Below are 12,220 nucleotides of genomic sequence, written 5' to 3' on the forward strand. Positions count from 1 at the left end.
TCGGAGATAATGGACATCAGAACACCATGAAATCGCACTATTTCCCTTGTGTATGTTCTTGTAAGCCTTTCCATCTTGTCAATCTCCTTGATTGGTAGAAAATGCAAGAATTTGGTCAATCTGTCGACATTGACCCATATGGTATCAAGTCCACCCGTTGTCTTGGGTAACTTGGTTATGAAATCCATAGTAATCCGTTCCCATATCCATTTCGGTATCTCCGGTTGTTGTAGTAATCCTGAAGGTTTCTGGTACTCGACCTTACCCTTAGCGCAAGTAAGACATTTACTTACGAAGGTAACAATCTTTGCTTTCATGTTAGGCCACCTGTACAGTTTCTTAAGATCCAGGTACATGACCACGTCTCTAAAACCACCATGTCTCAGTGTCTAGATGTGGTCCACGAGATAATAGGCTCCACCACCCTTGATTTCTAGATTCTTTTCCATTCCTCTCAGGGATTCACTCGTCACATGTTTGGGTTGCAAAGCTTCCAGTTGAGCCTCCTTAATTTGTGTGGATAAGTGGGAAGGGATAGTCATATTCAGAGATTTGACTCTCTGACCAGTGTATTCTTTTCGACTGAGGGCGTCAGCTACTACATTGGCATTGCCAGGATGATAACGAATTTCGCATTCGTAATCATTGAGTAACTCAACCCGTCGTCGTTGTCGCATGTTGAGCTCCTTTTGATCGAAAATGTGTTGAAGGCTCTTGTGGTCGGTGTAAATAGTACTCTTCGTTCCGTACAGGTAGTTTCTCCAGATCTTCAGAGCAAATACCACTGCTCCTAATTGAAGATCGTGTGTTGTATAGTTTACTTCGTGTATCTTAAGCTTACGGGAGGCATAGGCAATAACCTTCCCTCTTTGCATAAGAACACAACTAAGTCCTTGATTCGATGCATCGCAATACACTACGAAGTTTTCTATCCCTTCCAGGAGGGATAGTATCGGAGCGGTGCACAAGGCTTGTTTCAGTGTTTGGAATAACTTCTCTTGTTTTGCTTCCCAGTCAAAGTTCACGCCTTTCTGGGTTAATGTAGCAAGAGGTTTCGCAATGCTAGAGAAGTTCTTTATGAATCTGCGATAGTAGCTAGCTAGACCTAGAAATTGACGAATCTCTGTAGGTGTCTTCGGTGCCGACCAGTTCTTAATGGCCTTAATTTTGGAGGGGTCCACATGTATCCCTTTTTTGCTAACAACGTGACCCAAAAATTCAACTATTCGAATCCAAAATTCACATTTAGAGAACTTTGCATAGAGCTTCTCCGATCGTAGTGTTTCTAAGACTCTTCGTAGGTGCTGACTATGTTCTTCCTTACTTCGGGAGTAGATAAGTATATCATCGATGAAGATGATGACGAACTGATCCAAGTAAGGACGACACACTCTATTCATTAGGTCCATGAATATTGTTGGTGCGTTGGTTAATCCGAAGGGCATCACTACAAATTCGTAGTGTCCATAACGGGTTCGGAAGGCTGTCTTGGGAACGTCTTCCTCTAGCACTCGTAATTGGTGATATACGGATCGTAGATCTATCTGCGAGAAGTAGCTCGCTCCTTGAAGTTGATCAAATAGGTCGTCAATGTGGGGCAGAGGGTAACGCTTTTTGACAGTAAGTTTGTTCAACTCTCGGTAGTCGATGCACATACGGAACGATCCGTCTTTCTTCTTTAAAAACAAGTCTGGTTCTTCCCAAGGTGAGAAACTTGGTCTAATGAATCCTTTTTGGTGGAGTTCGTTAAGCTGACTCGAATGTTATTGCATCTCTAATGGTGCCAGACGATAAGGCGATTTTGCTACTGGGGTAGCCCCTGGAACTAAGTCGATTCTGAACTCGAATTGGCGTTGTGGTGGTAATCCCGGTAGTTCTTCTGGAAAGATATCGGGGAAGTCACGTACTTCTGGAATGCTGTTAATATCCTTTACTTCCCGAATCGTATCGATGATGTGTGCAAGAAATGCATGATAATCCTTCCGCAAACACTTTCGAGCTTGGATGCACGAAATGATGCGAAGGTTCATACTTGATTTTTCGCCGTAAATCACTAATGTTTCATCGTTAGGGAGATTTAGACGAACGGCTTTTTCAAAGTACATGATGTCGGCGCGAAGAAGACTTAACAAATCCATGCCAACTATGACGTCGAAACTTTTAATTTGGACTGGCATGAGGTTGATTAGGAAAGAGTGACCGTCTAAAGTTAATGTACAACTCATGTATATGCAGTTAGTGTTTTCCGTTTTTCCATTTGCCATTTCTACATTGAATGATTCTTCTAACATGCTAGGTTTATGCTTAAGCAAGTGAATAAAGTTTTGGCTCACGAAGCTTCTCTCTGCTCCACTATCGAATAGTATGCGTGCATATGAATTATCGAGAAGAAATGTACCAGCAACTACTGTAGGATCAGCTACGGCTTCTTCGTGACCAATAGCCAAAACTCATCCCACTCCGCCGGTATTCGCTGCCTTTGGGCAGTTTCTTTTGTAGTGGCCCACCTCGCCACAACCGTAGCACTCTTGTCCTACACCAACATTGGGAACTTGAGTGATCGGCTTTACGGGGCCCTTGTAGAAACGGACAGTGTGTCCCTTTCTGTTGCAGTTAGAGCACTGCATTTCCCGACAAGGTCCATTGTTGTGGTAATTGCATTTGGTGTACTTTGGGAGGTTGCCCACATAAGGCTTTGTTGGGTAGAGATTTGTAGGATCGGTAGTAGGTACAATAGCAACATTTACTGTAACTAGTTGTTGTTTCTTCAAGGATTCTTGGGAAGACCCACCCTTCCCCTTATTCCATCCTCTCTTCTTGTTATTGTTGTTGTTGTTTCCCTTTTGTGGTTCTGGTGAAAAAATTGTTGAGTTTTGATGATTTCCGTGATCAATAAGTGATTGTGCCAACTCTTTGGCACTTTCAAAAGTGTTAGGTTTTGAAGCTAATACGCTTGACTGAATTTGGGGCGACAGTCCCCAAATATATCTCTCTTTTTTCTTGCTCTCAGGAGCAATCATATCTGGGCAAAGCATTGCCAGATCGCAGAATCTGTTGGTATAAGTTGCTATGTCGGTACTAATCATTCCAAGAGTCCAGAGTTCGTGCTCGAGTTTTTGAATCTCTCCTCGTGGACAGTACTCCCTCATTAGCATGATGTTTAAGCTCTCCTAGCTTATTGAATTCGCTACTATCAGAGTAAGTACCTTAACGTGGCCATTCCACCAAGTTAAAGCTCTATCAGTAAGTGTGTACGTTGCAAACTTGACTTTGCTGTGCTCAGGGCAGGAGTAGTATTCAAAGACTGATTCTGTCCTTTCAATCCACTACCTTAAAATCATCACACCACCCATTCCATTAAACATCCGGGGTTTAGCATTCGTAAAGTCTTTATAGGTGCACTATCGGGGTTGCTCATGACTATTGCCATGGTTGGAAGGATGTATGCCAATTCCTGAACCAGTAGTAACATGGGTATTGATCTGTGACATGGAAGCCACCACATCTGCAGTGACTGCTGCCTAGAACATGACAACATCAAATTGAGGAGGTGGAGGTGGTGGTAGTATCGGTTCTTCCCCACCGTTGTTTCATCTCGGATTTCTACGCGGAGGCATCCTTCAACTAAAGATTGAAAAGACAACGGTAAGAAGTCCATAGTATAGAAAATGAATGTGTCTCATGAACGAAATCGCCATAGTTCAACAACAGATGATAGTATGAGTCTCAAAGATAGAAGAACGAAGGTTATTCGTAAATCCGAATATATGAACAAGCGTATGGTTTTTCCATAATATTTTAAAGATTGAACAAAATACTCAACGTAGTAATAATAGCGTGCAAATTATATTAATATAATAGATGATACAATGATCACGAAAATTTGACCCTTAAAAGGGTCTCCGGTTACAAGATTTTAAGAAAGTAAAAACTTTTTCTTCGAGGTCCTAACTTATAACAAGCTTTGAGGTTTTCGCAAGTACTACTTGCGACGTGTGTTGCGCTTGGAGCTTGACTCCACATCCGATTGCTTTGATTCCATAAGACACCTATCGAAGGCAGCTTGTTGTTCCCTCAACTTTGCGAGGGCTGCAATCATTTGTGTTTGGAATGCGTCGGTGCGGAGATGGGTGTCATCCTGCAACATATCCAGGCGATGAATGTCGCACGTGTGAAATTGTACTTCCACGTTGACTTCGCGGATTCGATTTGCTTGGACCCCCGATTGATAGGACTGGTTGGCCAGTTTACCTACCATGACCGGAAGTGCTCGGTCGGCTGAACCTCCGTCCCTGATGTCGCAGAAGTTCCGACAGATACCATAGGGAGAGTGTATCCCTTGTTGTTGGCTCCAATGGTGGAGGTGACTTCCCCAAACGAGGTTCGGTCCCTGGAAGTTCCTCCTAATAGCTGGAGGGTCGACTACTTCTGACTCTGAGTCTGTACCAGAGTCATCCCCTTCTTCCAATTCGATAGGTTCTTCACACTCTTCTGGATCCTCATCTACCCATCCTCCATTGCCCTAGTTCGGGTAGTAGGGGTCCCCTTGTGGGTGAAATCTAGCCATTTAACTATACGAGAATAGGGTTATAAGATTTGAATAAAACTTGAAAACATGTAAAAATAAGCAAGTCGTTTAAACTATTGTATGCACCAGATACTCCTATAGTATTTAAATTTGTATGTTTGATACTAGTGTCTATTTTGGTAAGTTTTGACTTGTTGCTCACTACGATCATTCCTCGATATACGTTAGTCTAATCTTGGATAAATATAGTTGATCATGCTATATTCGTCCCAAATTTGATTACATATCTTGAGAACTTATCGTAGTGTCCAACTCGTCTTAATACTTTTTGTATAGCTCTCATCATGAAAATATATCGTTGTATGCATGTATTTTGTATTTTCATGACCTAAAATAATTTTTTTAAATGAAATAAGGATTTTAGGTGTGAAAACCTTTTGTCAGAGACTTTGAGTCCCTAAGCATTTATAGTTTGTATATCTTATGAGGTTCGATATACTTAGTTTACTATAAACATTGCTCTGATACCAATCTGTCACACCCCCAAACCGGAACGGTGGAAACGTTCGGGGGCGGATGACTTCATGTGGTAACATAACAAATGAATACATAGTAAAGAAAGCAATACAACCATCATATATATAATTGAAAGTTTACATTGTTAAAAGAGTACATGTTCAAAACCAAGTACAATATGATGCCAAAAATATGAATTTAAATTGGTGTCGCAACGTTCATTCTTCAAAAAGTTGTTTGGTACCTACAATTACTGAGCCCCCGGGACATACAAGTAGTTTTGAAAGAGTAGATCAACATTTAAGCTGGTGAGTTTCATAAGTATTAAATGATAGTATTTGTATGAACTAAAATGAAATGGTTTGCTTTTGTTTGTTAGTTTCTAGAAAATCCCATATTTCCTACTGGTATAAATGTAGCCTTAAATCAAGACCAATGTTTGTTACATAGTTGATGTTTTCCCATCTATGAATAGTGGTTTAGAGGTTCCAAACTTGTATCCCAATTAGGTTTTTCATGCCTAAAGTAGTTAATTTATGTACGTATAAAACCTCTAATACGTCTGAAAAACCCCCTAAATCTATGTGTTTTAAATACTCTGTGTGAGTTTTACAACCATGATATTGACTAGAAATGCCTACACAACGTTCTTCAAGCATTGGAGTGATCTGACGTTTGTCACCCCAAATGGTGTACTGTAGCTAACAGTCAGGGTGCGGGGTTGTCAATCCCGTATAGATCGATACACAAACACCATGCTCCCCCTCCAAGGGATTCTGGTATATAATACAAGACTTGAAATGCGTACTCGAGCGTATGTGAAGTTTAATGTCTCACAAAACTTAGTATAAAACAGATTTATGTGTGAAAATGTATGTTTGTTCTTGTATATGAAAGTAACTTCTTGAAATAATATTTCCAGTATGTAAAAGTTCGTAGTGTTCTCGTAAAACTATACCTATTATAGTTTTCTAAAAGTGTGTTTCGTTTGTATAGTAATCCCTATTGAAATGCTCACTGGTCATGAAAAGTATCATTTTTGTAGTGCCTAAAACTGGACACATATACCCGTAGTATAAATTGAGTGTTTGATTTACATAAATACATAAATCATTTCTTATTTCAAAAGATAAGATGTCATCGTGGTATTACTTGCATACGAAAGTTTCTCTATAATAGTTATAAATCACATATGATTCTATTGATATAAAAAAAGCGTATAATAAAACTTTATATAACACACGATAATAATCGAGTGTTTTACTTGTATTCCCACCCCTTAAAAGCATATAAAAGTATTTATAAAACATTTAAAAATGTGGATTGTAAGGGTATGAACTCACTTGAAAGATCGAAGAAGGCGAGATGAAAACCGGGCAGAATTTCGACTCGAGAAAGTGGATTTTCTCGGGATTCTCGGGAATCTCGGGAGCACAAACGACCTTCGGGACTTGAGCAAGGTAACCGGGACTTCGGGATAGCCCGTTCACGGAGAACAAGGAAAAAACGTAAGAAAGATGAGAGGAATTGGCCCTTTTCTTCAGAACCCTCGCATCCCTATTATAGGGAGTGGGAACCGCCTCGGTACGCTGGGCGTACGCGAGTACACTGGTCGTACTCGTGCGTCATGTATGATTGCATCCTCGACTGCCTCGGACTCCGAATGGGACGGGGCATAGCCTCCCATAGGGGCGACGTGGACGATCCGATGCCTAGGCCCGTGACTCCGCCTTCAGAGAATACCGAAATTAAATATAAAAATTATATTTTTAATATTTAATAAACTTCAAAAATTCATATCTTCTTCATACGAACTCCGTTTTCGACGTTCTTTATATCCACGCGTAGGTGAGACTATACTCTACTACTTTTGTTTAGATTCTGTCAGCAAATTTTTAAATTATTTTTATTATTTATTTTTAAAAGATCGTGGTAACAAAATTTCATTAGAAATTCATAACTTCATTATCTGACATCTGTTTTTTCCATACTTTTTACCGTTGAAAAACCATTGTCGAGACCTTCGATTCTCATTTAGGTCATTCCGGTCAAAAGTCGTTCGATCTCTGTTTCGAGTTTTTAGCTGTCCGTTGCTAAGCCGAACTTGGAAAATTCATAACTTCCTTATACGAAGTTAGATTTGTGCGTTCTTTTTACGTACGATCACGGTTTAATGACGTATAACATAATAGGTAATTTAGTTAGTGATTTTTGGATATTTTATTTTTGAAGTTAATTTCATTATAACAAACGTGGTTACAATACTTGACTTTTTAGGTCGTTACATAGACTTGGAATATCGGGTTGTCACACTTATAAACTTAGCCTTCACATGTTCTGGTGCCTCGGACTTGGATGCATGATTGATAAACTTCCAAAGTGCCTTGGTGGGAACCAGATGTTTATCAAAGACATGGAAGAAGTCCTTCTTGTTGTTTTCCTTTGAAGATACATGAACCCTCACAATGGTTCGTCAATTGGTCCCACTGCCAGTATCTCAGCTTCTAGCAGCTTGAAGTAAATCTTTGCTAAGTATTTCTCGGTTCTGAAAAGACAGGCCAATTCAAAATCGTATCAGCAAAATTCAGTCACGTAATCTTTGAGGAAACCCAGAGCAGCATGGTAAGCTCTCATGCGAAGATTATCGACTTGGTGGGTTTCGAATTATGCTGCAATTGTCCGGATGTCATTTGGATTGAGTACAGGGAAGTCGACGTCGGTGATGGTTATTTGTGTTGGTTTGTATCAGAAGATGTGGTATCGAAACAACACATAATTCAGTTCGAATTTCGTTAAGATTTTCCTTTCGAACCCAGAAATCTTGGTGATCCTTTTCCGACACCATACTTCTTTTTAAGGAAGTGTGTTATTGGAGTAAAAGGTCTTCAATTGTTCGGGTCCAGTTCTAATGATCAATTGTCGATCATCTTCTGGGTGGAGAGGAGCGAACTTCATGTAGAATTTGCTGTATGGAGAAAGAGGCAGAGCAATATGGTCTGAATCTTGGTTGGAAAGATCATAATACATAAAGGGTACTATATCCAGATCATGTATGATCCCTTCTTGGCATAGAGGAAAGAGTCATATCATTGGATGAGGCTTGAATTTGGATGCTTTTCTAAAGGGTTGATTAATGTCTTCCTGGGACCAACCAATATTTTGTTTTGGAGGAGGTTGGGAGTAATGGACTTCCGAAATGGCCTTTTTGCCTTTATCTTGAGGGGGATTGATTGCTGAGACAATAAGACACATGTTTTCATCAATAAAGAATTATGTAGGAGAGGAAACTAAAGGCTCTTCTGCAATATCATCAGGCTTCTGAAGAGGAGAGCCTTCATCGATGGGAGCAATTTTGGGTGAAGGAATTGGAGGTAGCATCGATTAGGTGGCTCAAAAGGCGTCTACTATCAGTTTTGTTTTAGCCTTAGCCATTTCTTGGCTTCTTTAAAGGACATCAGCTCGGGTAGATGGCCATGAGACTTCATACCAAATTATTTGCTCTTCCTCAGATAGCACCTTGGATGGGAACTTTCTCGGAGTTGGAATCCCTAAGATAGCATTGGAAATGTACTTATCTTCATCATCATCATCATCATCATCATTATCTGGAGAAAGTGAGGGTGGATTGTGTGCAAACTCACTGTGAGTGTGTGATTGTGTTTTTGAAACTCTAAAGCGTAATTCAGTATAGTGGGTAGAAGGGGTGAGCGGATGGCCAGAGTCAACCGGAATGTCTTTGATTCCTTCCTATTGAGAGGAGGAACTGACTTTGGTTCTATTTTTTTTTTTGCTATGGGTTTTGAGGGAGAGGATTTCCTTTTGGCAGCTTTCTTCTTCTTTCCTTCAGTTGGAACATGCTTAGCCATATCAGGAATAAGTTCAACAGAGACTAGGGCAGACTGTATATGGCTATACACAATTGAGGACTCTAATGTTGTTTCAAGTGAATGGAATCGGATGGTAATGTGGCAAGAATATGTTCAGGAAGACGTCTAGTAGGTCTGAATGAAGTTTGGTCCGGAGGACGATAAGATTTAATAACTTTGAAGGATAGAAATTCCTCTTACAGAATCTTGTCAATGAAGATTGGTTCTTTCCTCTATCAATAAAGTTTTTGAACGGTCCGAGATCAAAATCTCGGACTCGATATCTCCAGTGATCTGCAATTAATGGAGAACTTCTGAAAATCTTGCCACAAGACTTCCGTGAGATACACAACATTGTTCTTTCCAGAGAAGATATTGTACACAATGTAAACCAATCCTTGCAAAGCGAGTCTATTCCTCCATGTTTTCCATACAATCCTCTAAGAATGAAGTGCATGAGGACTATCCAAAGGCCTGATACAACAGACTTCTTGAACTTCTTTGCCTTAAACTCTTCAGCATACCCAATGTGATTCAGAAATAACTGAAACTCTTCAGTCGATAGTTTTTGAAATTTAAAGTTTTATGGATTTTCAGGAATGCTAATCACTTTCAAGAAGGTTGATTTGTGAACCAACACAATACAATCAACAATGATTTTCATTTCGACAACATCATTCTCAATCCTCATTCGCTCAAAGACAATGTAAAGAAGACGAAGGGGAATTGGCGGGTCAGGAATCTTAGTGAGGGGAACAACTATGGGATGATTAGTGATGAGCTCAATCATGACCCGGATAGACTCTTTGTAGTCCCTGAGGTCCATAGAAAATAGTTGAGCGTGTTTCTGAGGAACAGTTTAGTTAACAGTGATGATGACGACCCTTTGGAAGACTTCTTTTTGGGGGCTGATTTGGTAACTTTGGGAGCAGGTTGAGAAACATTAGGATGGGATTGAGAAGAAGCTATTGTTACAGGTTTCAAAGCTTGAAGAACACTTGTGCAGAGAGAGAAAGGTAATAATGAGGGTTAACTGAGTGTAACGGGTAAAAGTGATTTTGGGGTTTTTTTACAGGTTCAGGAAAGGATGGGTCGAGTTAGAAAACTAATGATAAAACCCGGATTTGGAAACAAATCGCATTAAAGGTGTTTCCAATTGTGGGTTGAGTTTACCTACAAAAACTAAAGTAACCACTGACAGTTCATGTAAAATCGGAACTGCCACACAACTGATGGGATGTTTGCTTCTTCGAGGACGTGTGTAAAAGGTGTGGATTTCTAGGGAAAAGCAATAATCATCATTAAAAAAGTAACTATTTGAGTTGTTTAATAAAAACATCTTTGGAGCAAGATGATGTAAACCTTTTAAACTACTCCTAAAGAATTGATTTTGGAGCCATAAGGTTCTGAGGTGATTTGAAAATGAATCTCTGACAAGAAATTATCGAGATGAATTTGTGAAATTGTCTAGGAACATGAAAGGGTCCGAGATGAGTTTATAAAATGATCTTGGAGCACAAAGGTCCGAATTGAGTAGACATAAGATACTTCCAAGGTTAGAATGAAAACTTCTTGTACATAATATAGAGTGCGAGATTGCACGGACTCAGACTGAATATTTGAGGTAAAAGATAGGAAGATCTCAGTGGACTTATGTTAAACAGATTTTGAGACTCCAAGACAAGAAGAATATGATCTCGGAAAAAGAAAGAGATGAAAATTCAATATCATTTCGGACTTGAATTCTGAGATGATCTTCTTGTGATAATTATGAAGTAAGTTCCAAGGTGAGATTAATAAAATTGTGACTATATTGGTCATGAACTCTGTATGATGAAGTGAGTTGTACAACTTAGAACTACAAGGGGTGGTTAGACAAAAAGAAATGTAAAACGACCCTATTGATTCCAAGAGGTAATAGTTTCAAGATGGAATAACATTTAACTCCGAAACTTTTTACTTTCTGATGTTGCCATCAGAGAGTGCAAGCCTCTTGGAAGAACTAAGGATCAGACATCATCATACCCATTTTGTTCCAAAAACCAATGAATTTAGTTTTGTCTTGTGCCTTGTAAAGACATCAGCAATATCATCATCAGATGGAACAAAAATAAGTTCGATGTTACCTTTTAAAACATGATGCTTAATGAAATGCTACCGTATGTCGATGTGATTTGTCATAGAGTGCTAAATTGGACTGTATGAAGTGGCAATGGCACTTTGCGATTCAAAATATATTGGGATTTGTTGAAACTAATAACCATAATCTAAGAGCTGTGATTTCATCCAAATACTTGAGATGTACAACTAATAGCAACAATGTATTCTGCTTCGACTGTTGAGAGTGCAATGTAGTTCTGTTTCTTCGATGACCAGCTAACCAAACGACCACCCAAAAATTGATAGCCACCAGATGTGCTTTTTCTGTTCAATTGAAGACATCAATAGTTCGAATCAGAATATGCTTGAAGGAGGAAACTTTCATTTATCGGTCACCATATTCTAAGACTCTTTGTAACTTTGAGGTATCGAAATATTTGCTTAACAGCTAAGAGATCAGACATCTTTGGATTAACATGAAATTTGGCACACAAGCATGTTGAAAACATGATGTCCAGACGACTTGCTGTAAGGTAGAGTAGTGATCCAATGATTCCTCTGTACTTCTTTTCATTAAAAGCAACACCTGAAAGGTCCGAAAAATTTTTGTGTCCAAAACCCATGGGTACCTTAGCAAAGGCACATGTGTCCATTGAGTATTTATTGAGGAGTTCCGAGATGTAATTTTCTTGGTGAATGAAAATTCCTCGATTGGTTTGTTTAATTTGAAGACCGAGGAAAAAACTCAATTCACGATTCATACTCATTTGAAAACAATTGATCATCAGTTTGGCAATCAGCAACCGGTGATGAATTCGTAGATCCAAAAATGATATCGTCAACCTAAATTTGGACAAGCATGATATGTTTTACATTTTACCTTCGGAACAAGGTAGGATCGATAATACCACTGTGAAAACTAGAACGATTAAGGAAGTCGGTGAGAGTCTCGTACCAGGCGTGAGGACCTTGCTTAAGGCCATAAATAGTTTTTTGAAGTTTGCAGTAGTAATTCGGAGGTGAGAGGTTGACAAAACTGGGAGGCTGTTGTACATTCACTTCCGTATCCAATTCACCATTTAGAAAAGCACTTTTGACATCCATTTGATAAACTTTAAAGTCTTTGTGAGCAGCATAAGCAAGAAATATTTTTATGGCTTCAAGACGGGAAACTAGAGCAAAGGTATCACCATAGTCAAGGCCTTCAATC

Source organism: Lactuca saligna, chromosome 6, assembly GCF_052625555.1.
Source record: "Lactuca saligna cultivar CGN05327 chromosome 6, ASM5262555v1, whole genome shotgun sequence".
NCBI lineage: Eukaryota > Viridiplantae > Streptophyta > Magnoliopsida > Asterales > Asteraceae > Lactuca > Lactuca saligna.